Here is a 26,506-nt window from a genome sequence, read left to right on the forward strand (position 1 = left end):
TTTCCTTTACTATCAATAGGAACCCTGGGATGGGAGGTGAGGTGGGTGTGATTGCTGAATCTTCTATCTGTCTATATTTACCGATTTGTGAGTGTGTGTGTGAATATATGTGTATGGTGTAGGTGTGTGGAGATGTAGCTGTGTACGTGAATTGCTAGGGTTTAGGACTCAAAGTGACACTCACTTGTTATGTGATCTGGACTCTTAATTGTGGTTTCCTCATATTTAAAAGTGGGTAATTTCTGAGCCCCACATCAGGCTTCCGAACCTGGGGGTCTGGCAACGGGAGGAGGAATTCCTAGAGAATCAGACTTTGAAGGCTAGTGGGATTTGATTGCAGGACTTCGACAGGACTGGGGGAAACAGAGACTCCACTCTTGGAGGGCACACACAAAGTAGTGTGCACATTGGGACCCAGGGGAAGGAGCAGTGACCCCAGGGGAGACTGAACCAGACCTACCTGCTAGTGCTGGAGGGTCTCCTGCTAGTGGCAGGTGGCTGTGGCTCACGGTGAGGACAAGGACACTGGCAGCAGAGGTCTGGGAAGAACTCCTTGGCGTGAGCCCTCCAAGAGTGCACCATTAGCTCCACCAAAGAGCCCAGGTAGGCTCCAGGGTTGGGTTACCTCAGGTCAAACAACCAACAGGGAGGGAACCCAGCCCCACATATCAGCAGACAAGCAGATTAAAGTTTTACTGAGCTCTGCCCACCACAGCAAGAGCCAGCTCTACCCACCACTAGTCCCTCCCATCAGGAAACTTGCACAAGCCTCTTAGATAGCCTCATCCACCACAGGGCAGACAGCAGAAGCAAGAAGAACTACAATCCTGCAGCCTGCGGAACAAAAACCACAATCACAGAAAGATAGACAAGATGTAAAGGCAGAGGGCTATGTACCAGAAAAAGGAACAAGATAAAACCCCCAAAAAACAACTAAATGAAGTGGAGATAGGCAACGTTCCAGAAAAAGAATTCAGAATAATGATAGTGAAGATGATCCAGGACCTTGGATAAAGAATGGAGGCAAAGATCGAGAAGATGCAAGAAATGTTTAACAAAAACCTACAAGAATTAAAGCACAAACAAACAGAAATGAACAATGCAATAACTGAAATGAAAACTACACTAGAAGGAATCAATAGGAAAATAACTGAGGCAGAAGAATGGATAAGTGACCTGGAAGACAGAATGGTGGAATTCACTGCTGCAGAACAGAATAAAGAAAAAAGAAGGAAGAGAAATGAAGACAGCCTAAGAGACCTCTGGGACAACATTAAATGCAATAACATTTGCATTATAGGGGTCCCAGAAGGAGAAAAAGGACCAGAGAAAATATTTGAAGAGATTATAGTCAAAAACTTCCCTAACATGGGAAAGGAAATAGCCACCCAAGTCCAGAAATGGCAGACAGTCCCATACAGGATAAACCCAAGGAGAAACATACCGAGTAAAATTTGAGTAATCAAATTGGCAAAAATTAAAGACAAAGAAAAATTATTGAAAGCAACAAGCAACACATGCACCCCAAAGTTCACTAAAGCACTATTTACAATAACCAAGAAATGGAATCAACCTAAATATCCATTGACAGATGAATGGGTTAAGATGTGGTACATATATACAATGGAATATTGCTCAGTCATAAAAAACAATGAAATAATGCCATTTGCAGCAACATGGATGGAACTAGAGATCATCATACTAAGTGAAGTAAGTCAGAGAAAGACAAATATCATATGATATCACTTCCATGTGGAATCTAAAAAGATGATACAAATCAACTTATTTACAAAACACAAACAGACTCACAGACTTCAAAAACAAATTTATTGTTACCAAAGGGGAAAGATGTGGGGGAGAGAGAAATTAGGAGGTTGGGATTAACCTATACACACCACTATATATAATATAGATAATCAACAAGGACCTACTGTACAGCACAGGGAACTCTACTCAATACTCTGTAATAACCTATGTGGGAAAAGAATCTGAAAAACAATAGATATATGTATATGTATAACTGAATCACTTTGCTGTACACCTAAAACTAGCACAACATTGTAAATCAACTATGCTCCAATATAAAATAAAAATTAAATAAAAAAAGAAAGCAAATGCCTTCAATGCCCACCATTTTCTCTTAACTTTTTTTTATTATAAAATGAAGCACAAATAAATAAAACCTCACAAAATCAGTGTATAACTTAACATGTCGTTATAAACACCCTTGTAAACACCACCCAGATCAAGAAATAGAGCTTTACCAGATACCCCAGAAGCTCCTCTATGTGCCCATCCCAATCATAACCTTTTGTGGCCCCCTAAAACTAACCACTACTCTAATTTTTATGGTGATCACTTGCTTGGCTTTCTTTATAGTTTTATCACCAAGTGTCCATCTCTAGACCCTATAATTACATTTTATCCATTTTTTAAGCAATATATATTTTAAGTCTCTATTAATCTACTAGTTCCCTCCTCTATTCCTTTCTCTTTCTTTCTGTTGAAGAATCCAAGTAATTCACACAGGAAATTTCCCACAGTATGAATTTCATTGACTGGACACTCATGGTGGAGTCAATATAGTTTCCCCTGTCCTCTGTGTTTCCTGCAAATTGGCAACTGGATCCAGATGCACGATCAGAATGTTTACCCTTTTGGCATGACTATAGTTAGTGTTGGGTTTGTTCATCATTGTCTGGTTGTCTCTCTTTCTGGATGTTATCCAGCCATTCATGCTCAAAGCCTAGAACCATTAATTCACATCATAAAATTGTATTTATTCAAATTCTATAATTTTATTTTCATGTATTGGTTTAAATACTTTAAAAAAGTTATGTTTCCTCTCATATACTATTTGTTCCCCCAGTGGTATAGTTTATACAAATAAGGCTTGTTTGTTTCCCTTTTATGCACCAGTTTTCAGGATAATGAATTGCAAGTATTATCCTTTTTGAAGCTCAAACTGATTCATGGAAACTTGACCGGTTGTTTCCTAAATTCTTTGGCATGATATTAGTGGTCTTTGATAGTTCCAGATTCATCCTCTACATTTCCTCCTTCAAACATGTAATTATCCATTTCTCTTTGAAACACTGGTTTCTTTAAGTGGGAAATGATATTTCAAAAGAATAATCTGGGTGCCAAAAGCTTGTGATTTTTTTTCTAGGCCTTTTCAATGGACAGGACTGGAAAATGTACGTATATGCATTTACACATATATTTAAATATATGTACATAAAATCTCATGACTTAATACTGATACTTTCAATGCATATTTAATACTAATGAGTTTTTACTTAACCTCTTCTAAGTAGACTCATTTCTTCAGTATTCCACACCAAATGTTCTGTTCTTAAGGACACAGGGAATGATAGAATTAGTATACCTCATAATAATTAAATTGTTTTTTTCTACACACAGAACATCCTCAGAATAACAATATTCTGTATGATTCATGAGAACAGGTAATTGTTTTACATATGCTCTCCCCGGTCATCTACTACTTTTTAAAAATCGTTGTACTATATTTACATTGTCAGAGAGTCTAGCTATTACAAATGCTGTCTCTCTTTTAACTCTCATTTAATTTTGGTTCTCCAAGTAAATATTTATTTAAAGATACATTTTCTTTCCTTCGTTTCCTTAAATATGTTGTTCTATTTTCTTATGGCATGAAGCATCGCTGTCAAAAAATCTGACGAAAATCTTTTTTTTTAATGATGTTATTTCCCCCTATATGTTGTCATTTTCTCACTTTTTTCACAGTTGATTATTTTGCTAAAAAGTGATTGATAGTGGTTATTCTAGAGAATAACCAATAACCCTGGATTTAGGCCTTGTGGGACCTGAGGCACAGAAACCATCTGAACCTATAAGAATTCTTACCTACAGGAGTATAACAATAAATTTGTACTATTTAAGCTACTAAATTTGTGATAATTTGTTACAGCAGCTATAGAAAAACTTATACAGAGGCTTTGTATTCAGCTACTAATTGAAGTTGCTACTCTCAAATTGGCCCACTGTCCTTCAAAATGAATACTATTGGCTATTTAGAGATTCTCCTGGACTCAGGTCCATCAAATGTTCAGTAGGCTACTTCTGCTTCTTTTCATCAAGTTGCTGATGCAATCCAAGTCTTTTAGCTGAAATAAATTTGTTCCCTGCAGCTTGTATTTTGCGGTTCTTAGGGATATCTTATAAACTAGTTTCGTTATTAGAGTTGCCCAGAGGTTTTCATTTTTGTATTTAGTTTCTCTATTTTTTTATGGGGATTCAGAGAGATTAAAAGCTATGCTGCTGCCATCTTCCCAGAATCTGTCTAACACTACTGTTCTCTTGTTAGTCTATGACTATTACCCAAAACATCATCTCCTTTTATGAATATTCTATAATTAACCTCATCTGATCTATGCCTGCCAAGAACTGTTGTCCTCATCTCTCTCAGTACTTCTGAATTCCATTACTACATATATTATACTATGTGGGCATGTGCCTATTAATATGGTACTTTGGAAATGCCACTTGATTATTCCTGCTGAGTGATATTTAGTTTTCCTTGGCTGTGGACAGCAACCATGTTCACTATATTTTAGTCACTTTCTGGTTGCACCTAGGATGGTATCAAACACCCAGTAGGCATTTTATACATTTGGTTAAATCTGTATCTAATGCACATAATGATTTTTCAATAAGAAAATCCAAAAGAATTCCAAGAGAAACAACTAAGAAGCTGTTATAACCAATGAAAAAATTTTGTAATGGTCAATGGAAAAAAAAAGAAAAATATACAAAAATATATACGGATTTCGTAAGTACCAGAAAAAACTATTTAAAAACTATGATACAAAGATTCTGTTCATAATAGCAATCAAAAATATAAATGACTATGTAACAGACTTGCTGAGAAAGTTATATGACCTAAATGCAAATCCTTATGGAGGGGCAAAAGAGAATATTTTATACATAGAAACATACAGGCCATGTTCTTGAGTGTGATTAATTGTCAGAAACAACACCGTATTAGTATCAAAATAAGATTTAGGTGAATATACATGTTTCAGTAAGAAAGACCTTTCTAAGCATAATATAAAAGCCATAAATCATAGAATAAAGGTGGGAAGATTCAGTTCTCAATCTCTGTCTCTTCCCAAAAACTAGATCTTTGTAAATTAAAAACTAACATTAAAAAATTAAAAATAAAATGATAAGCTGAGAAAAAAAACTTACATGTGTATATATAAAAGTTTAATAATCTGTGTTGGTTACAGTATAAGGTAATATGATAATCTTGTTTAGTCAACATATGTTTAAAACAAACTTATTCACTAAGATGCACATACTCCAACCTCTAAGCAATTTGCCCTAAGATCATCATGGATCTAGGAAAATATTTCATTCTAAGTGTATTAATCATAGTATGATTTATAATTTAACAAATTGGAGATATGACAAATGTGAGAAACATAAACTTCCTAAAATACAGGATTGACCAAATTAATTATACCTCAGTAATACTAAGATATATAGGTATCAATTAAGAATAATGTTGGTTGTGTTTGTGTGTGCACGTGTTTGAGTGCATTGACTAGGAAGATATTTACAGTATTTTAAAATGGCAAAGCAGCTTACAGAAAGTGAGTACAGATTACTCCATCTCTTTTTAAGGAAAAAACTCTGAACCTTTCTGAAAAAGGGTTTTAGACTTTTCTACCATTTAATTATATTAAACTCATTTTAACCTTTGAAATATGTTCATGATAAAGGAGATCATTTGCTGTTGTTGATGTTTGTTTGTATCATCTAGTGGAAAAGCTGTTATTTGTATTTCTACTTCCCTTTCTATACAAAGATAACGCTGTTCATATCTTTGTTAATAGGAGCTTTTCTTGTTATCAGCAATTATTTAATTACAATAAAAATTTACTTAAATAGACTTACGTATATCCAGCCATCTGGAATTAAGTAGAAAAGAACAAAATTTGGAGTCATACACTTAAAAGAGAAAAAAGCGCTTAAATAAATAAATGACTGATTCAGTCATTCAGGTTAATAATGTCTGGCTATGTAATTTGAGTCAGGCAGTTTGAAACTGATATATGAAAAATATATAGAATTACATGTAAATGTGTAGATTAAAAAACTAACAAACTTATTACCTCACTTAATGTGGATTTAAAACCTTGCCCTCAGATGACCAGCACACAGTAAAGATATTACAGTCTTGTATTCTCTCAGATTTTAGTCTGTCACTCTATAAACTCTATAAATATTAAGGAGAATTGGACTCATGTAAACATATTCATGGCATGTCAATCAACAGTGTTGAGGCAAAGAAAGGAAGAAAACCGAGTAACTCCTCAAATGATAAATAGGAATACATTTCAGTAGTTTGGGTTGAAATTTTGTTTTTATTTCATATTGGACAACTTTTCATTATGTAGATGCAAAATAAGTAACTGAACAATCTTTAGATTTCCACTCCATGCAAATTCAAATTCTGGGAAAAGGCTTATAAGGGAGACTGACCATGCACTTGAGGCAGTTCCCTCTCTTTTAATGAGACTTTATTTTCTGATCACTAACAGATTTGGAGAAATTTCATTCTGTATTCTAGAATGCTTGACCCAGCCCACCAGCCTCCTAGATTGCTCCAGAGTCTGCCCAAAACAAGCTCAAGGATTATATTATAAATACTATTTAAAATGCTAAATGGTGAAGGCAGTTTTTCTCTCTAGAGAATGTTATGTTAAAACAAAATTAGAATTATTTGTCACTAATTTTCTTCACCTACTCACATGCAATTAACAAATATTTACTCATATTCTCACATTGTAATCAATGTTGTTTTTATATTAAAGTAAATTTTAAAATAATAATCTTTGAAAACATTTCAGTCAAGAAAAAATTCTGATTATAGAAGACTCTAGTTTTTGCTAAGCTTCCTTTCACTATGTCTATGTGGATTCTCTTGATTAAGTCATTCTTATTTCCTGAAAGTGAACAAGACCTGGTTTTATCCCTGTTAAAGATTAAAAGTTTCAAACAATAAGTGGTCAGTACAGTAACATGAATTTTAAAGAAAAAGAAGCCAGAAAGTTATATCTCACTCCTTTTCCCAGGCTCTATCACTAGTCCTATCGCTCCAGCATGGGTAAGGTAGGTAAAAGGAGAGAACTAAGGGGAGAGCTTGGAAAGTCTTCAAGTTCATGTTTATTTAAACCTTAATCTCTAGAAAGCTACTCTCTGAGTATTATCATATTTCACACCTACAATGGCTTGATTAGAAATTCTTGCTCACTTCTCTAGTTGAAGCAGAAAGTAGGAAGGTATGGTTTTCACACAGAATCAAGAAGAAATTGTAAATTTATAGACCAAACACTTTTAAAACAGGATGTGTGTTTTTTTTGCAATTCATGGGCATTTGTCCTACTAATTAAGCCAAGATCATTTTAATGAGAAATTCAGTCTAATATTGGTGAGTTATATTCTAAATAAAGGCCAGTCAAATATGAGAAGCAATTAAGAGGACAGAAAAAAAAAAAAAACAGGATGGAAATAAAACAGCATAAAAAAAAAGCAAAGAATGTTCTCTGCATTGCAATGTTAGACATCAAAGCAGCAAATCTATTGAAAGCACCCCAAAATTACAGGCACTTTAGAAAAATCAATTAATCTAAGAAAGCTATTAAGTAATTCTTGAGTTCTTATTGCAGTGCTAATTAAAGTTCATTTTGAATCTTTGAATTTTATCACAGAATTAAAATCACCAAACTAAAGTTCTCGCACTTAGTTGTTGGAAAATTTAGTTCATAGAAATAACTCCATTAACTAAAAATATGTGTATGAGTAGCATCAGAAAAATCTTTGAAAGGGTATACCAGAACTATTTTGTTTGATTGTTTCAAATGAGAAGAAAACCAATTCAACTCAGCTTAAGCGGAAAAGAATGTGTAATGGCTTGCACAACTGAAAATCCAGTTTGAGCAAATTTTGGTCACACACCCCAATTTACCACTATGGATGGATGGGTATGGGGGATGATGGACAGTTGAAGGGAGACATTAAGGTGCTTGACTGGCCAAGTCTGGACCAAGTGCTCTAACCCTGGAACTCTAGGCCAACGTCAAAGGAATGTGGATATCTGAGCCAAAGTTGGAGGATGAAGGTTGCTTTAAGGATAAGGGAAAATGAATTTGGGATGGCATGATTTAAAAAAAGAAAGAGAAAAGAAAGATAAGAAAACAAAAGGGCAGCTTTTACTGAGTAGTTGGAGACTGCGGCTGAATTTCATTTTGTTCTTTTTTTAGATTTATATTCTCTGATGTGAAAACTAAAGTATTTGCAGTTATTCTTACTGTGGAGTGCAAAGTTAATAGCAAATTAAACTAGTAATAATACCCAAAGTGCTATTATATATAGAAAGTTTGGACTCCAGATAAGATGCTCCATATGAGTGAATTCTGAGGTCAATTAATTCACTAAAAGCCATGTACATCCAGGGCTTCTGGGCATTGCTGAATACAACAGTAATTCTTTGGGTATGAGGCAAGGTCATGCACTAGTCACCCTCCTCAGGAATATATCTGGATCAGAGTTAATGACAGAAATGTGTACATCAGGCCTTTGGCAAGAACACTGTGAGACTCTAAATTGATCTTGGTGCTTCTAATCTCTCCTTTGGGAATTTTAATCTGTTCAGTGAGTGGATCATGGGGTGGAGCTTAGGTCAAGAAACAGAAATTCAGTCTGTGGAATCAAAATATATTTCTCCATCCTTGTAAAAAAAAAGGAGGCACATAGTTGGTGCATGCAAGGTTTCAACATGATAGTGAAAAGGAAGCACTTAAAATAGGTTTATTAGAAATGAATATGGGTTTTGTTTTGCTATTACAATAAGTTTCTATGTAAAGCATTGTCATAAGGCTAATTTTCTGTGATATGTCTTTCCAAAGGTGGCTGTCTTAAGAAAGAATGGGTTACACCAAGCAAAACATATTATTTCTACATTGCAAATTAGAAATGGCACTTGATAATGTATGAGGCTTGTCTGTTTATTGTGATGACTTAAGTATGTAAAACTTCCATTCTCATAATTTATTTCTTCTTGAAATCAAATGAACTAATGTGTGATTTTGTTTCTTTCAAAACAAGCAAAAGCCTTAGTTCCAGGATTAAGGATAATCCTTAATCCTCAAATATGCACTAATAATATAAATTATAAGCAGCACTGTTGGTTATTTGACAAGTAAATAATCCATTATACCAAGATACCTCCTTGCTAAAAGCACACACAGAGTGAACCCTAATGTAAACTATGGACTTCAGGCGACAGTGATATGTCAGTGTAGGTTCATTGATTGTAAAAAGTGTACCACTCTGTTATGAGATATTGGTAGTGGGGGATGTGTGTGTAGAGTGAACAGAGCGTGTATGGGAACTCTCTGTACTTTCCACTCAGTTTTGCTGTGAACCTAAAGCTGCTCTAAAAATTAAAGTTTATTAACTAAATAAAGCATAATAAATATGTTTCACGAAATTACATGTTACTCTAAAAAGCATCCCAATAATTATATTCATAGTGGCAGAAATTCAAGCTATTCATAAAACTTATACTCCCAATTTTTCTAGTTTACTTGTTTCCTTTAGGTAGTTCTTTCTCCCTTTCTCAATTATCTTATACTGATACCGTTAACCTTTAAAAAAAATTCATTCCCAGAGTTTATATTATTTCTGAAGTATCCTTGAGATGGTCAACCCACTTTTGTAAAAGTATGAAGCACAAGCACTTTATCCTTCCAGAAATATTACATTTCACAGTTCGCTTTTGTGGAAAAGTCAGTAACAAACCACCACCCATCTGCTTGCTTAATAGAATATTTCAGTCAATGAGGCTGGTGTCTAGAGCCAGGCAGGCCTGGTGGCACTGGGCTTTAGCCAAACATCTCAAACTATTTTTCTAAATGTTTTAGGTCCAGCAAAATACAAATTTGGTTTTACCAAGTGCTTTTCTCTTTAATTTTTTAATTTGTGCACATTGTGAGGGAAATGTAATCCATCTGGTTCACTGGCACTTAATTCAACAAATTATTGTTTTGTAAGAGGAATCTGATATCCAAGAAGCCTTGTGAGCCTTCTTATGAGCGTTTGAAAACCTCTACTCTCCTCCTCCAAGACCCGTTAGAACCCCTGGGAAGTGGGGTTTTCCAAAGGCAAGTGGAACTCAGAGCTCAGTAGGCACTGTTTTAGCAAAAAATATTGTGCTCTTAATATTCCTCATCTGAGAAAAGTTTTGTCCACAACTACCAGAAGGATTAATTAAAAATACAGTTTAGTGGATTTAATTATTAGGCTTTTGTTTCCAATTTCTTGGTTTCTTTTGAATTTTTTCTAATCCCAAAAATATCCCTGAGTGGGGTGATGCGTGGTTCCCAACCTATTTAATTTCTTTTTTCTATACTCTGAGCATCAAAAGGTTATGTTTTTCTACAAAGGTTTTGATTACCTCTAAGTGATTCCATTTCCCTGCGGCCCGGCTCTGTGTACACTTGAGTATGTTTGCATAGTCTGCTATAGGCATACACCAAGCATATTCCATATCACTAACTCTACAGGATCTTGATGCATGTTACATTTAAGAAGCCTTTGTGGACTTGTAAATTTTAGAAACACTGGATTAAAGGAAGCCAAATAGATTTCTTTATTTCAGGATTTGGGGGTCTTTACTATTTTAATGAGCCTTGTGCACCCCTTAAGAGAGGACAGCATATGGAGCACTGCAGAAACGTGTTCTGCCATGGAATACAATTTTCTCAGAGCATCTGGTTGGACTAGAGATCTGTGGGAAAAACTTGCGAACTTCTGATCTACATCTTTTCTCTTTGCATTACTCTCCTGGTGTCTAGTGTCTATTGTCTAAAGACAAATAACAGACTGCCTTCTTTTTAAATTTAATTTAATTTTCTTTTCATTAGAATGACAGAAATATTCTATTTGACTGAAGAGACAAGCCCTACCATCAACAGAGAATCTGAAAAATCAAAGACTATTTTGCAACTACCGTTTGAATGGAAATTCCCACTTGTTTGCATTGCTTAGTGGGCTAGTGGGTGGTGGGACTGCTTGGCTTTAGAAGAGCTAGTTTCTTTAATTAATTTCTACCAAATTGCACTAACATATACACTTTATCTTTCTTTCTTTTTAAGCACAATTCTGTGAGAATTGGCACATATTTACTAAGATGGGAAAAAAAGGAAGTAGAAAGAATTTTTTAAATAGCCTAAAAGTAAAAAAGAACTAGTGTTGGAAGCCTTTTCTATAACAGAGACTTTGTTATGTCTGTCTGTCTATCAATCTATCTATCTATCTATCTATCTATTCATACATATGAGGATACAGGAATTTGGAATTACTTTCTTTTTATTTCCTAAATCATTCTGAGGTTAACCTCTCTAAAATGACTTTTCAGCATTTGTCTCAACCCCATGCCTCAATTTGCTACCTGGTTAAGGAACCTCCTTGGGAGATGAGTGGGTGGAGAAACTGCTTGTCTGCAAACACCTATGAGAACAGTCACGTTCTTTGTGAGAGTTCATATAAATCTTTCAATTCACAGATGCCTTGGGAGGTATGCAGGGGAGCGAGGGAGGTCATGAATTCATGACTCAGAAGAGGAAAGAAATAACTTCTTTTCTCTGATGAGACAGTTCTACCCTGGAGTGATACTTTCTCTCTTGAGCAGCTTCTTTATTGCTCTAACTCTAACCTCAACCTCCATTGTCACGGCCTAGGATGCACTTAAACACACAGTTGTTGTTTATTGAAACCACTTGAATTAGCTATGAGCCTTGCCTCTCACTCTGCCCTTGTATTCCATCTCCCAGTTTGCTCTAGAATGGTCAAAAATGATGCTCTCTTCCACTGCCCTGACTCTGCAAGTATGTCTCAAAGTTGTTCCTGTTAACAAAGGGAATCACAAAAGATTCATGATCTCCTCTCTGTTTATATAATGTGTTTTTTGCATTATACATGCTACTATCAATTCATATGCTTATTCATAAACCATTCATGTGACTCTTCATTCACTCATATATTCATTCACGTATGTATTCATCTATTTAACAAATATTTATTCAGCACCTACTGTGTAGAGGTTAGAAACTTTCCAAAGTTTCTCACTTTGTAACCAGGTAAAAGTCATCCCAGATTTTCTGAAAAAGACTTCCAGATGAAATGTAAAAACACAGAACAGAATAAATATTAAAGGTCAATAGCAAATTAATGGCAGCTTTAATTCATTTTAGCTTAGAAATGATGATCTTTTCTTAAGCTCGTATAAAATCCACATAATTCTAGGATTAATATTGGGTCCAGAATCACAGGGAATAATATTTGGCTTAAACTGAGTCAATATTCTACATTTTCCCTGCATTTCAACTTATGATTTTATTATGCTTTTACTTGTTAAGTGAAATATCATTTTGGAATGAAATATCCTAGAGATAGAATGGCATACTTTATAAGTCCTATAATAGAATTAAGTGCTACACTGGTATTTACTCCCATGTTGTTTGTTTATTTGTTGTTGTTGTTAGATACATTTTAAACAGCTAGTTTGGAGAAAGGAAATCATTTCTCCAAAGAAATTTTTTAAAGATTTAAAAACAAAATAATTTTTTCTTTTATGCCTATATCACCAGTTCTCTTAAATATTTGAAACTCTGTTTTTCTTTTAACAAAGCCCCCTTTTCTCTGCTTCTGTTTATATCCGATATCCCCAGAAGAGTTGTCTGTACTCAATATATCTTCAGTTACTTTCTTTTTGCTGTTAAATGAATGCTAATTTGGCTTCATCTCAATCATCATTCTAAACTCTATTCTACCAGTTGCCCAGTCATCTTTGACTCTGCTCTATCTCTCACACCCCATATCTAACCCAACAGCAAATCATGGCAATTCTATCTTTAAATGTTATCCAGGATCCAACTGGCTGACTCATCACTTCTACTGCTACCAGTCCAGTCTAAGCTCCTGCACTGGTGGTGGCAGTCAGGCTTCAATTGTTAAAGAAGACTCTCAGAGCTCAAAGTGAAAATGATTATAAATCTAAGGTTTATTATTGGAAAAGCATACGATAAAACAACAGTTAAGGTAAGGTTGCATTCTAGCCAAAGCCTGTCTCATAGCAAGGATCCTAGAGAGGCTGAGCACGCGCTCCAATCATCCTCCCCTGCAGGGCTCTGCTGTTTTCTCTCAAAGATCAGGGACCACAGATGTGTGTACCTCACAGAACACCCTGGGATCAGGAAACCCAAAATGAATTTTTGAACAGGATATTTTATACTTTGCTGGTCATGCAGGCATATTTTTTGGTAGATAAACAGCCCCAGTGTCAGAACCCTCTAGGAGTCTCACTGAGACCAGGTACAAATCAGCAATCTCACTGTTGTAGATAAACAAAATCAATAATGCTGACAAACTGGTAAAAGCCATCCCAAAACTTGCATGGGAATCATGGTTACAAAGCAACATTATTATTCAGTATATTTTATGCCTTGTCTAGAGATTAGTACATCCAGATACATCTCTTATTACTATTTCTTTTTAAACTATCCAGTGACACAATCGGTTAGCGAGCCATACTTATACAGATACATCTCTTACTTCAGCCAAACAGCTCAGGCCAATTTCAGGCCTGCTGGAATTAACCATCACAGCAAACCCCCATTAATTTTCTCCTGAATTATTCTAACTTTCCCTGCTTTCATTTTGACACTTGACTGCCTACTTTTAACATAACAAGCAGTGATCCTTTAAGAATGCATCAGAGCATGTCACTCATCTGCTTAAAACTCTCCATGAATTCATTCCTGTCTTGGCCTAAAAGGTACAAACAATCTGGAACCCCTACTTCCTTCCCTCTTCAGCTTCATCTACTACAGCTTTCCCTGTTGCTTACTCCACTCTAATCACTTTGGTGTCCTTACTCTGGAGGCCGTGACTACATAGAGCCCTTGCACTTTCTGTCCCCTCTGTTGAGGGTGCATTCTTCCCCCATATAGTGGCTTGACATCCTCCCTCACCTCCTTTAGGTCTAGTCTCAAATTCCACCTTCCTAGTGAAGCTTCCCCTGACTACCTCATTGAAAGCTGAAAACACTCGTCTTTAAGTGCTCCCTTTTCATCTTCTCAACTTTAATTTTTCTCCAAATAACTAATAACCATTTAATATACTATATATTATACTATATTCTATATACTATATCTTTTCTTTACTGGCTTCTCCATTGATTATAATCTCTCCAAGGAAAGAGATGTTTATCAAACAGGCAAATCAAAGCACCTAGGATAGTGCCTGCTGAATGAATGAATGACAGGTTATAAATTCATATCTGAAAACCTAGACCATTCATTAGAGCTCTGGACTTAAAAGCATATGAATCATCTCCCCGGTCAAACACCTGCTGTTTATAAAAATAGAAGTCTTATTTCATAATACCAAGAAAATACTGAATTCCAAGAAGAATGTTGGGTTTGTGCATACGAATATAATACCTGCCTGAAGCAGAATTAAGGGATATAATTCAAATATTCTATGAATTTAGAAAAGATCATTGCTTTTAAATTTACTCTATAAATTTGCGCTTCTAGACTACAAGTAACTGAAGAAATTAGGTAATATTTTTGTTAAACTATATATTAAGATACTGTGAGATAAATCAAGATAACTCCTCAAATCTTAGCCATGAAGAGGCATCCAGAATTTAGACATGGCTTTCCATTAAAGTGATTATGGAAGATTTCATAGAGGATATCCACTGAGGCTGAACTCTGAACCATACATTCAATTGCCCATGGTTTTACCTAGGTATCTCCCAGGCATCTCAAACTCATCATGTCAAAAGCTGGCGCTTCATTTCCCCAGACTAAATCTTTGACCCTCTGCTAATCCTAATCTCACTGAATGGCATCAGCATCCACTTAATTGAAAACAAACAAACAAACAAAACCTGGGAGATATTTTTAACTCCTTTCAGCCCCCAAAACCAACCAAACATCTATTTTATCCAGTAAGTATGTGTATGTCCACCTACTTCTTTCCATCACCACTAACACCACTCTAATTAATGCTGCCATTATTTTTTACCTTCATTCTCACCAAAACCTCCTAACTAATCACCCTGCCTTCCATCTCATCGACCTCTACGTTCTCCATGTTATAGGCCAAAGTGAACGTACAAAAATGTGAACTGACTGTGTCGCTCTTCTACTTCATTCAGACCCGAAAAACTACATAAGCAAAGTAATTTCCAAGATATATTGTTATAAGGGTACTATAACACATTACTGACAGGGGATTTTTGCAGAAACTAATGTCTGTGGCCTTGATATGTCTCCAGTCAAAAATGTGATAATTATGTTTGAAAGTTATCTTGAAATCAGGAGCTTTGAAAGTGCCTCTAATTATGTGATTTTCTGGCCTTAAATAGTACTTGCTAGGAGCAAGTAATGACAACTCTTCACTGTACCCTTTGTGCACTCTTGAATCGCGAATCGAGTGTCATTACTGATTGTCATCTTTTCTCTATTACATGTAAGCAATGCTGTTCAACCAATGACTATGTTCTATGTGAGTGCAGTGTGTTAGCATAAAGCAATAAATGAGCAAGACCCCCAAATCTTCTTAAATCAATACCACGCAGATGGTTAATACTGATTGTGTAGCAAAGATTCTAAGAAGTTGTTACAAAAGTTAAAGATGATGTGATTTCTATTTACTGGAGGAAGAGCAGGCTCCTGAGTCCTTTGTAGAAAGTTGGTCTCTCTTTCCCTTTGGCATAGATTTTCTGTGCCCGGCAGAAATCAATTAATCTTTTCATGCCCAAGTTTATGCCTCTGTAAACTGAAGAAAGCCCTTGCTACCTACGCTCAGAAGAATGTTCTGATAAATAATGAAGTCATGTCTGAAAAGTACTATATAAAAACAAAGTATTGTTATGTTTTTCTTAAATCAGAATTAGCTTGTTTTCCAGTTTCTAAATAGCCTGTAATAACTGAAGGACAGTTCAATATTTTCTTGACCCTTTTTTCCGGGTTACTCAAGCAGCTCTTAGAAGTGCTAACATGCACATATAATACTACATACATTGTAAACTAGTTCACTCATAAACTAATGGTTTGCAAGTACAGTGTAGGATATTTCTGTTAAAAAGAAAATGAGAGGCGTTTGCCTCATTTTCAATATTTTCCAAGCTAAGTAACCTGACTATCATCCCCTTCAATATGGTTAGATTCACTTTCTATAGTAAATGTACAAAAATCAGTTATTGGGGAAAAGCAAAAATGTGATGCCACTTTTTCTGACCAGTAAAGAAAACTTTGATCTTTCAAGCAATAGAGTGTTCACTATTAGAGCACTGACATTTGGGGGAGAACTTGGAAGCTGATGCAGCAAATCTTAACTAAATAACCCATTGCTTAAAACAGCATCAATCTGACCTCCTCTTTTCACCATGAGATACTGTACCCATTTATAAAGTGCTTTTGGGTTGAGGTAAAGAACATTTTCTAATATTATGCAGTTTTTCACTGCCTCTGTGCAGTCCTCAATTATTTTTAGAGTTTGGAATATTGGGGGAAATGTTTTTTTGGGTTTTGTACTTCACAAAATTCAATTAAATTCTAACTTTTGTGAAGCAAACTCACTCTTTCTTCATTCCAGGAACTGCAACAGAATTAGCTACGTTGAGCCTTTACGAAAATGTGTTCAGACAGGGAAAGGCACATAATAGATGTCTGATGTTTAGTAAAAGATGTATTGCTAAGATATATTTCATTATGATCATTTTCTTGAAGTTTTCTCATTGATTTCCTTTGAAATGGTCATTCGCATGCTGCTCTTCCTGAATCAAATTTCTCATTTAAAAAAAATCTTTGCTAAAAGACTTTCCCCCTCTTTGAACAGGAAAAGGATATTCTTTTGGTTCTTCATTTCCTCTCTCCTTTCTTCCATTAACTGTGAAGAAATCTGAGTTCTGCGGAAGGGATCTTATCCTTAAGAAGATCAATCTCATGTTATTGGTAGCTTAACTGGTCTTCGTGGCAAAGACCAGGAAAAGGAAGAGAAACAAGGGGGTCTTAGTTTAACGCTAATATGAAAGAGGATGTGAACACTGAACTATGTTGTAGGACAGTGAAGGAAGACCTTCAACTTGGAGGTGAAGATGAGTAGGATAGAGACCTTCTATGTGATATCAAAAGCCTCTACCTTTATTGTGGAAGGAAGGGAGGACTAAGCATGCTTATCTTGAATTTGCCTACATAATCCAATCATTCTACACATGAGCTTCCTCCCCACTTACCAGAAGCCTCCTCACACCCAGGAACATATGCTTTCAATTGGGAAGTGCTTGCAAAAGACCACCTGCCAGCAAAGGGAATGTTTTCCCTCTCCCAGTGGGGGGCTTACAGACAGGTTTTCATGTAGTTAAATAGGAACGGAGAAGCCTGGAAGAATGATGTTACAGGCTAGCCTGCTTATGGAGATTTTCTTTTAAATAGAAAAGGGAAATGTATAAGATATTAAAATGATGGGTTTTATTCCCTTTATTGGTCCTCCAGCATAACTCTGAGTCCTTCCTTTCCCCACACTTCCTCTCCATATTTCTTTGTTCAGTCGTGTTTTTTGATATGACCCAATGGTTTTAACCAAATAAATAAAATATTTTCAAAGTTTCCATTTTGAGAGCTACTGCTCTAAAGCAAATACAAAACTCTGTGGTTGTGATTGTAGATGAAAACAAATCCTACTGTTTATGCCATGACTATTATATAGTCACCAAAAGTGCAGAGGGAATCCTGGAGTCTATTGAAGAACTAGCAGCTGAAACATCTAGGTATTAAAATTAATCTTGAACACCAAATGGCAATCTTTTGCACAAAATGAGTAAAGTTGTTTGTGGGGAAGGAGGAACTGAAGAGGAGGGGAATGAAGGCGGGAAGAAACCAAATGTCCTCAGAAGAGTTTAGGAAGGGGGCCATTCCTCACTTACCCTCCCGGTTTCTGCCATTTTCTTCTCACACATATTCAGTCATTCCATGAAGTGTAAACAGATGCTGGGAGACTGAGTTCTGGGGTTTGATAAAACTTTCTTTTTTTCTGTTTTGAATGAAAGGAAAACCGGGATGAAGCAAGCTCAGCCGCAATACTGGATGAAGTAAAAAGCTGTGTGTAAAGGGGTCACTACACATGTCATTTCGCAAAATCAATCTCACAATCAAATGGCTAGAGGGCGTGTTTCCTCCCTTGACATTTCTGAAGTCCTCCTCATCCCACCTTGGAGGGCTCTCTATTAATCTCACAAATCCAGGGAATGCAAACAAAATAACTTCTCCAGCAGCAATAGCCTTATCTGAGTGGACTAGCCCTCATGCAAACGCCACAGGCACATTCCACAAGGATGAAAGTGATCTTAGACACCCAGCTACAGTTGACAAAATCTAGGAGGCAGGTGACAAAGTGGTGACATGGTCAATGATGACAGACAAAAAGCAGTTCCAAGTTAATATCACACGCAGAGACTTGGGTCTGCTTCATTCTGTGTCACATTTTTATGTGGTAGAGACAAACTAAAATGAGGGGGAAAAAAGGCTCATTCCATTGACCTTCCCTGTTGTGTAATAAGATTACAATGCAAAGGTTTTCTATCCATGGGAGGTCTTCAAGCATTTCACCACCCAGGAACCCAAAGTGAACTAGATGAACTCTGCTTAAAATAATAAGCTGAAGGTTCTGTTATTGCATTACCTCACCAGGCAAAAGGCAAGGGAAGAAACATGAATAAGGAAATAGGTAAACTTCCTATGCTTACTTTCTCAGGACATACTTCTCTTGAGAATTCACAGGCTAGCACTGTCTTACAATAACCTGCTTTAAAAGTAACATGATAGAAGCATGTGCAATTAATTCTTGTTTAGTGACTTGAGAACCATCTTTCAGTAAGACAGTATAGTCACTTCCCTGTCAAGGCAATCCCTGGTCTGTAAACCTGTAGGAAAGAAGGATGGAGAGGGTTCCAGAAGTATCCATTGCTTTCTGTTGTTTATTGTGTGAAAACCTATTTTTTACTGAGAGTTTTTGTTCTTTGTCTCAGAAGCTCCTTCTATGTGCACACCATGAAGTTCGTATCTTCTTACTTTACAAGGAGGGAAATAAAATCTTTTACTTTTGTCAAGGAAGTTAGCTTTTATGGAATTTACTTTCTTTTTTTTTTTTTTTAATAATGGTGCTTTTTAAAATTTGTTTATTTTTAATATCTTTATTGTAGTATAATCCCCTTACAATGTTGTGTTAGCCTCTGCTGTACAACAAAGTGAATCAGCTATATGTGTACATATATCCCCATGTCCCTTCCCTCTTGCGTCTCCCTCCCACCCTCCCTATCCCACCCCTCTAGGTGGTCACAAAGCACGGAGCTGATCTCCCTGTGCTATGCAGCTGCTTCCCACTAGCTATCTATTTTACATTTGGCAGTGTATATATGTCCATGCTACTCTTTCACTTCGTCCCAGTTTACCCTTTCCCCTCCCCGTGTACTCAAGTCCATGCTCTACCTCTGGATCTTTATTCCTGTCCTGCCCCTAGGTTCATCAGAACCTTTTTTTTTTTTTTTAGATTCCATATATATGTGTTAGCATATGGTATTTGTTTTTCTTTCTGACTTACTTCACTGTAACATGAAAGCAGCCATAGACAGTATGTAAATAGATAGATGTGGATGTGTTCCAATAAAACTTTACAAAAACAAGTGGTGGCCCAGATTTAACCCATGAACTGTAGTTTGCTGACCCCTGATCTAAAAGATTGAGCAAGGCCCTGTCTAATCCAGCAATCATTTCCAATAGCATCATGTATGAGCCATAGTAAGCACTAAATTAGCTATCAGAGCACACTGATCTTAGGAAAATTATTAACCATTTCTGGGTTTCAGTCTTATTTACAAATTCACATGGAAACCTAATTAGATATCTTTGAGTGTTTTTGCAACTCTAAATTTTGGTTATGTCTTATCATATACCAACCTCTGTCACAGAAGCTGCCTGCTACAATTTCTCCGAGCAATATATATAGAAAACACGCATCTCTTGTAGTTGATATCATCTGAAGTATGGGAGCTGGTGATTCGACAAAGTCAATTATGAGTTCTGTTTAACAAATAATAATAAGGTAAGCCCATTTCATTTAAGCAGCACTTTTAGATACATATTCTCATATGATCCTTATTACAACTACGTTAGATAGCGAGAACAGATAGTATTTTCCTCCTCTTTCAAATAAGAAAATAGAGGATTAGAGAAATTAGGTGACTTACCCATTGTTTACATCTAAATGCACAGCTGAGCAGAGCATTAATGCCAGCCAGGTCCTGATTCAGAGTTCTTCAAACTGTGCCAGGCTAACATTTTTGAATTACTTCAAAAAATTTAAATATGACAATAAAGTGATGGAACAGCAGTACAAAAATGACTATTAAATTGCACCAGGTGTTTTGTAACAGAGTTCTGTAAAGTAGGAGAGCAAAATACATCACCACCACTGGAAACAACATACAATAAGGAAGCTACATACAGTGCCTGCAGCCCACACCAAAACACCAATCTCACACTCAAAAGTTTGAGGTGTTCAGACCAAGCAGAGCTTTCCTGTTCAGCTCCTGTTTATATAGATATCCCATTTTCACTTTCTAGGAGAAAGCAGAATGATAACATTTTTCATACCTCTCTAATTAAATTTCTTCAAAATAAAAATACATTTACAAATTGGATATTTTAAAAATTATATTTTCTCTTATTAAAGTTGGAGGTTTGGTCATTCCAGATGACAGCAAAAATATCAATTATTTCTGAAAAACTATATTTTTGCTGACTTAGTTTTCACTTTTTTTCTTCATGTTTTTCACACTCCATCTGGTCTTAAGTATTTGTCCTTTTCCTTTTTGCCAAGTTCAAAAAAAAGCACATGCATCACTCTGCATCTTTAAAGCATTTTACAAACACTACCAAATTAAAATTCTTTAGTGTTTAAAATTTAGCTCCTGCCTGTTTTTCTCATGAGCCGCTAAAATACCTCAGTAAGTGGTTTTCCTTTTGTTTGTTCTCAAAAAAAGACAAATTTTATTTCCATACTTAAACAAATATTACTTGTATTTCATTCAGCATGTATTAGAGCATGTGTCTAGTCCAGGATTTTAAGGGGGGAAAAAACATTAAGAAATGGCAAATCTGTTTTTTGTTTTTATTTTTCCTCTGAAGCTTAACTTTGATTTAGCACATTCTAGGTGTCAAACACTATGTGGCTACACTGTATCCTGAGACAGAGAAACAGAAGTGAGTCTCTCTGCCTTTTGGGAATTCAGGATTGTTGGGGAGACTAGACACATGAGTGGACCGCATTAAAGGCAGACCGTGATGAGTGCTAGAATGCAATCTAACAATGAGGACGGCCAAGACGGCTGATACTTGCTAAGTCCTTATGGTGTGCAGGCAATTTCTAAAAGCTTTTCACACAACTGGGTTAATGCAACGAGCTACAGGAAACAACAAAGTACTGTGGAGTTATGTCGGTGGCAAAGTAGAAGTTAATTTCAACTGCTTAACTAGTATTTGGCCAAGTTTGTGAGCACTTTTCTTTTTTTTTGAATGCACCTTGTGGCATGCGGGATCTTAATTCCCCGACCAGGGATCAAACCCATGCCCCCTGCATTGGGAGTGAGGAGTCTTAACCACTGGACCATCAGGGAAGTCCCATGTGAGCGTTTTAAATTCTTCTCAAATCATTTTTCTTTCATTGCTCACACAACGGTCTTATCAGCTATCTTTACACCATATTTCTCATTTTTCCCCCTTTTATTTTTATATTCTACAAAAATCCCGTTATGGGCTGCACCGTGTCCCTCTCACATATTCGTATGGAAGCCCTAACCCCCGGTACCTCAGAATGTGATTGTATTTAGAGGCGGGGTCTCTAAAGATGTAATTAAGTTAAAATGAGTTCTATAGGATGGATTCTAATCTGATATGACTGGTGTCTTTATAAGAAGAGGAAATTTGGACACAGATGGGTACAGAGGGAAGACCACATGAAGATACAGGAGACGGTAGCTTCCTGCAAGCCAAGGAGAGAGGTCTCAGAAGGAAACCAACTCTATTGACACTTTGATTTCAGACTTCCAGCCTCCAGAACTGTGAGAAAAGAAATTTCTATTGTTTAAGCCACCCAGTCTGTGGTACTTTGTTATGGCAGACCTACCAAACTCATCCACCCTGAAGTGTGTGCATTTCTCACATGATTTTTCATATTCACTTCTATTTTATTTATGCCTTGTATTTTTCAAGTAATCCTTTGTAAAAAGGGCACAATATCTAAAAGCCAAATCAAAGGGTGAGAAAGCAGGTGCACGATGGCACTACCTGGGCCACCAACACACTGAGTAAACTTCACCCAGTCACAGAGGAAGGGTGCTCAGAGTCACTAGTGATGCATTCACCTCTAGATGCACATTCTCAGCCCTGATGGTAGAAAAACAAACATATTTGTCCCCTAAAAAGTTTAAATAACAAAGTTCACGTCATCATGAGAAAGCATTTATTTAGCGGGGAAAAGAGATCAGATGGTCTCGCCATTTTCCAACTCAATTATAAATGATAATTCATACAATTTTTGAGACTGTATGCACTTTTCTAAAACATTAATATCAGTTGTCAGAGGGGCCTGGGCCAGGAAAATAAATATTTTAAGAAAGTATATATAGCCTAGAAAATTGTTATTAGGGTTATTTTTGAATTCTGAGCACTCATTGGGGTGGGAGGGAACTATTAGAAGCCATTCTTATTTTCTTTGACTCTTGGAGGTCTGATAGAGCTTCCAAGGGCTTCAAATTAAAACACCCTCATAATAGCCTAGATTCTGAGATTTGGGCCAGAACAGAAAAAAAAAGCAGAATGACTGTTCAGGACTTCGAGGTTTCAGTAATGACCAATATTAATAAATAATATTAAATTACATATTCCTACCATCTCTCCCTGAAAACTTGCCTGGCACAGAATACTACAGTCCTAAACATGCCCTAAAGGAACCACTTCTTTTGTCCCACAACTTTTACTCACCTGGAACCTTTTAGCTAGATTCCGCCTCTCCTCTCTTTCTTTTTTTTTATTCTCCTGGGAATATATTTTAATTACCATTAATTTTAAACCTATTTTTGAACTATAATAAGCTTCAGAAAAGTACATACATTTGAAATTTATCTTTTGGAAATTAATTATCGGTTTAATTTAGGCTTACAAATGTACTGCTCTGCAGTTTATTGCTTTCTTACAATTTTTCGCTCTCCTCTGTGTTGTTCTTGTTTCACTTTTCATTTCTGAAATTATATGTATTTTTAAAATCTTGGTTATATTTGCTAAAGTAACTTATTATTCTTTTCAAAGTACTGGGTTTTGTTTTTACTTATCCATTTTTAAAGTTTAGAGTTAGTTGTTTTGTGCTTTCATTTATATTAATCACTTTCTTCTGTTTTCTGTTTTGTTTTCCTAGATTCTTGTCTTAAAAGCAAAGATCATTTATTTTCAATCTTCTTTTCAAATAGACACATTTAAGTTTATATCTTTTCTTCTCAGTCTTGCTTCAGTCATATTCCACTAGTTTTGTTACGTAGCACTTTTCATTTATTTATTCAGCTCCAAATAGTTTATAAGTTCCACATTGATTTTCACTTTAATAATTATTTGCAGTTGTGTGTATGTGTGTGTGTGCTTGATTTCCTGGTATATGGGGATTTTTTTTGAATAGTGGAATTTCTTGTAATTGTTGATGCATAAGTAAATGGAGCCTGTATAATATCACCTTTATGGAATTTGCTGACATTCCCATTGTGGTCTAGCGCATGCTAAATTTTTGTGGCTGTAGCCTGTGTGCTTGAAAATGACATGTAGTTTTCTTGGTATGGTGGAGCCTTCTTTGTGTAGCTATTCAATCAGGCTTGTTAAGTGCATTACACAACTCCTCCATATCCCTCTTTATTAGCGGGTGGTTTCTCGGTTGGTTCCTGAGAGAGAGATGTTCAGCCTCTCGCTGTGATTGTGAATTTGCCCATTTTCCTTTGTGGGGCTAACAGTATTTGCTTTATACATTCCCCTTTGTGCTACTCCAGCTCACTGTTGTGTTGGCTGCCCTGGGCTCTGTGGCCCCTGGTGTCACTTACTGACGTCATGAAGATGCCTTGCTCTTTCTCACCTTTTAAGGCAGAACTTTCTCTTGCACATTTTGCATTCCCTTTTCTCTTTTCAGTTTGACCTTCTGCTGTCAGGGTTTCCTTCCATGTTCTAGTCCCTTGAGAGTTCTCTTTCTTGTTTTTGAGAATTCAGCCTGTAAAATATTCTTTTCTAACTTCCACATGGATTTCGGTGGAAGAGGTGTGAAAAGAGGCTAAATAAAGCAAGTGTTCAGTTCTATCCTCTCGAGATTAAGCTTAAGAGTGACTCTAAAATGCCTTTGATTGTCTTTCCCTTCCATTACCCCAGACTCCCCTCTGATCATGCCACCCCTTGTCCCAACTTTCCAACCCCACCAATCTTGTTTTAGTTTCTCAATGCAGAAAGCTCTTTCCTGACTCAGGACTTTTACACATCAGTTTTCTCTGCATGGAATTACCATTTTCCCCTTGATTTACCTACTGACCACACTTACCCTTCAAGAATCAGGTTGAATAGCACTTACTCAGACCCTTCTTAAACAATTCAAATTAAATCGGGCCATTCAGTTCTACTTTCTTACAGTACCTGTACTTTTTTTTTCTTTTACTGTACTTTTTCGAGTAGAGTACACTCCAGAATCATATATTTTTAAAATCGGATTATTTACCTTTTTGGTTTTTCTTCCAAATTAATTTCAAATTCTAATTGGACAGAGACTATGTCTATTTTCTTTTTTTTTTTCTATGTTTTCCTCATTGTTTCCCCATTACTGAGACAGTACTAGGAATACAGTTAGTGTTAAAAAATTTGTTGAATGGATGAATGAATACTAGCCCCAAGTAGTTGCAGGTTGAAAACTGAGTATACAAAGATTATAAGCACTAATATAAAGTTAAAATTCCATATAGATATGACACATTCCATCTTAAAGAAATGTATCTATTATGATTAAGAAAATCATAATAGCTATAAGTTATAATGTTCTAGCCATTTTATGTTCATTATAGTTAAACTTTACAATAATATTGAAATTTACAGATGAGAAAATTGAAGATTAGGAAAATCGAATAACTTACTCAACATCAAGTTATTTATAATAGCAGAGCTAAGATTCAAAACCAGATGTGTTTATTTCTAAAGTTCGTCCTTTCTTTCCACTATCATTCCATGCACCGTTTTGCAACATTTGGTAATCTAAGAAATCCTAATAATTTCATTAGAAAAAAAATTATTTTAAGGAAACTAAAGTGACATTTCCAGCTTTGAACTTGATCTAAAGTAAGACATATAAAAGGTAGTAACCAATTTGATTTTTTTTCAAATTTTATACAACTAAAGAAATATTCAAAAGATCCCTTCAGACTAGGTCTTTAGATTCTTGAGGCAGAACCTCTCTAAATCTTGAGTTCAATTTTACCAAAGTGAATAGGCATGACCCCAGGATTTAATGGGAATGTGGGAGTACCAGTTTCTACTTCTCTGTTAAGGCCATGTGGTTGGGATCCAGTTAATACTTTCCTCAGTTGAACTCTGCCATGCATTAAGATAACAACTCAAGTCAGTTCAGGCCATTCAGTTATTTCACACAAAGTTGACAAAAACATTTGGACAATTATTCAAACATCTGGATGATTGATTAAATCTTTGACTGAACTAATGGAACACTTGGGCATCCTAAAAACAAACAAGAGATATCTCTCCTTGACTCTCCAAGACCGAAATGGGAAAATCAGTATTTGTCCTTAAGACTTTTCTTCACCTAATATTCTAAATGTGTCTTATAAGGAGATGAACATTGTGTGTGTGTGTGTGTGTGTGCACGCATGTCTGTATTTTTTACATTCCTATTATCCCTAGAGAGGTTTCGTTTACTTAGTTTCTGTGACTGAATATCAAAACAAAAGTGAAGAGAACAACTTGGAAAGAATTTTATAAAACAATAGATTCACTCCACCCTTATTACAACATTATTTTTATTTAGCCAATTTTTAAAAATAGTTTTGCAATAGAAGCAATTAAGAAAGGTATAAAAACCTATAACCTACTAGATTATAAAAATACAGAAAGAAACATCTCAACAATATTTAATACATCAATGTGAAATATAGCCATGTATGAAAAATGTTAAATGCCAACCCCATTAAATAAATGTATAAAAGGAGAGAGAAACCGAATATACCTTTGAAAGAGCGTCTTATATGAAACCCCAAAACACCTCAATTACTACAATAATACACACTGACAAAAAGCTC

At 35.8% G+C, this 26,506-nt stretch overlaps 1 long non-coding RNA gene across 3 annotated transcripts in view; it reads right to left on the bottom strand.

Annotated features, from left to right (window-relative positions):
- Nucleotides 1–26,506, bottom strand: part of LOC109552831 (uncharacterized) — a 137,714-nt gene that overhangs the window by 17,659 nt on the left and 93,549 nt on the right. For all 3 annotated transcript variants that reach the window (XR_002179739.3, XR_002179740.3, XR_004529244.2), the window contains exons 4-5: nucleotides 20,082–20,204; nucleotides 18,053–18,159 (exon numbers count right to left, since the gene is read on the bottom strand). This is a non-coding gene — a long non-coding RNA (uncharacterized lncRNA). The remainder of the gene's footprint in view (nucleotides 1–18,052; nucleotides 18,160–20,081; nucleotides 20,205–26,506) is intronic.

This window comes from Tursiops truncatus, chromosome 12, assembly GCF_011762595.2.
Source record: "Tursiops truncatus isolate mTurTru1 chromosome 12, mTurTru1.mat.Y, whole genome shotgun sequence".
NCBI lineage: Eukaryota > Metazoa > Chordata > Mammalia > Artiodactyla > Delphinidae > Tursiops > Tursiops truncatus.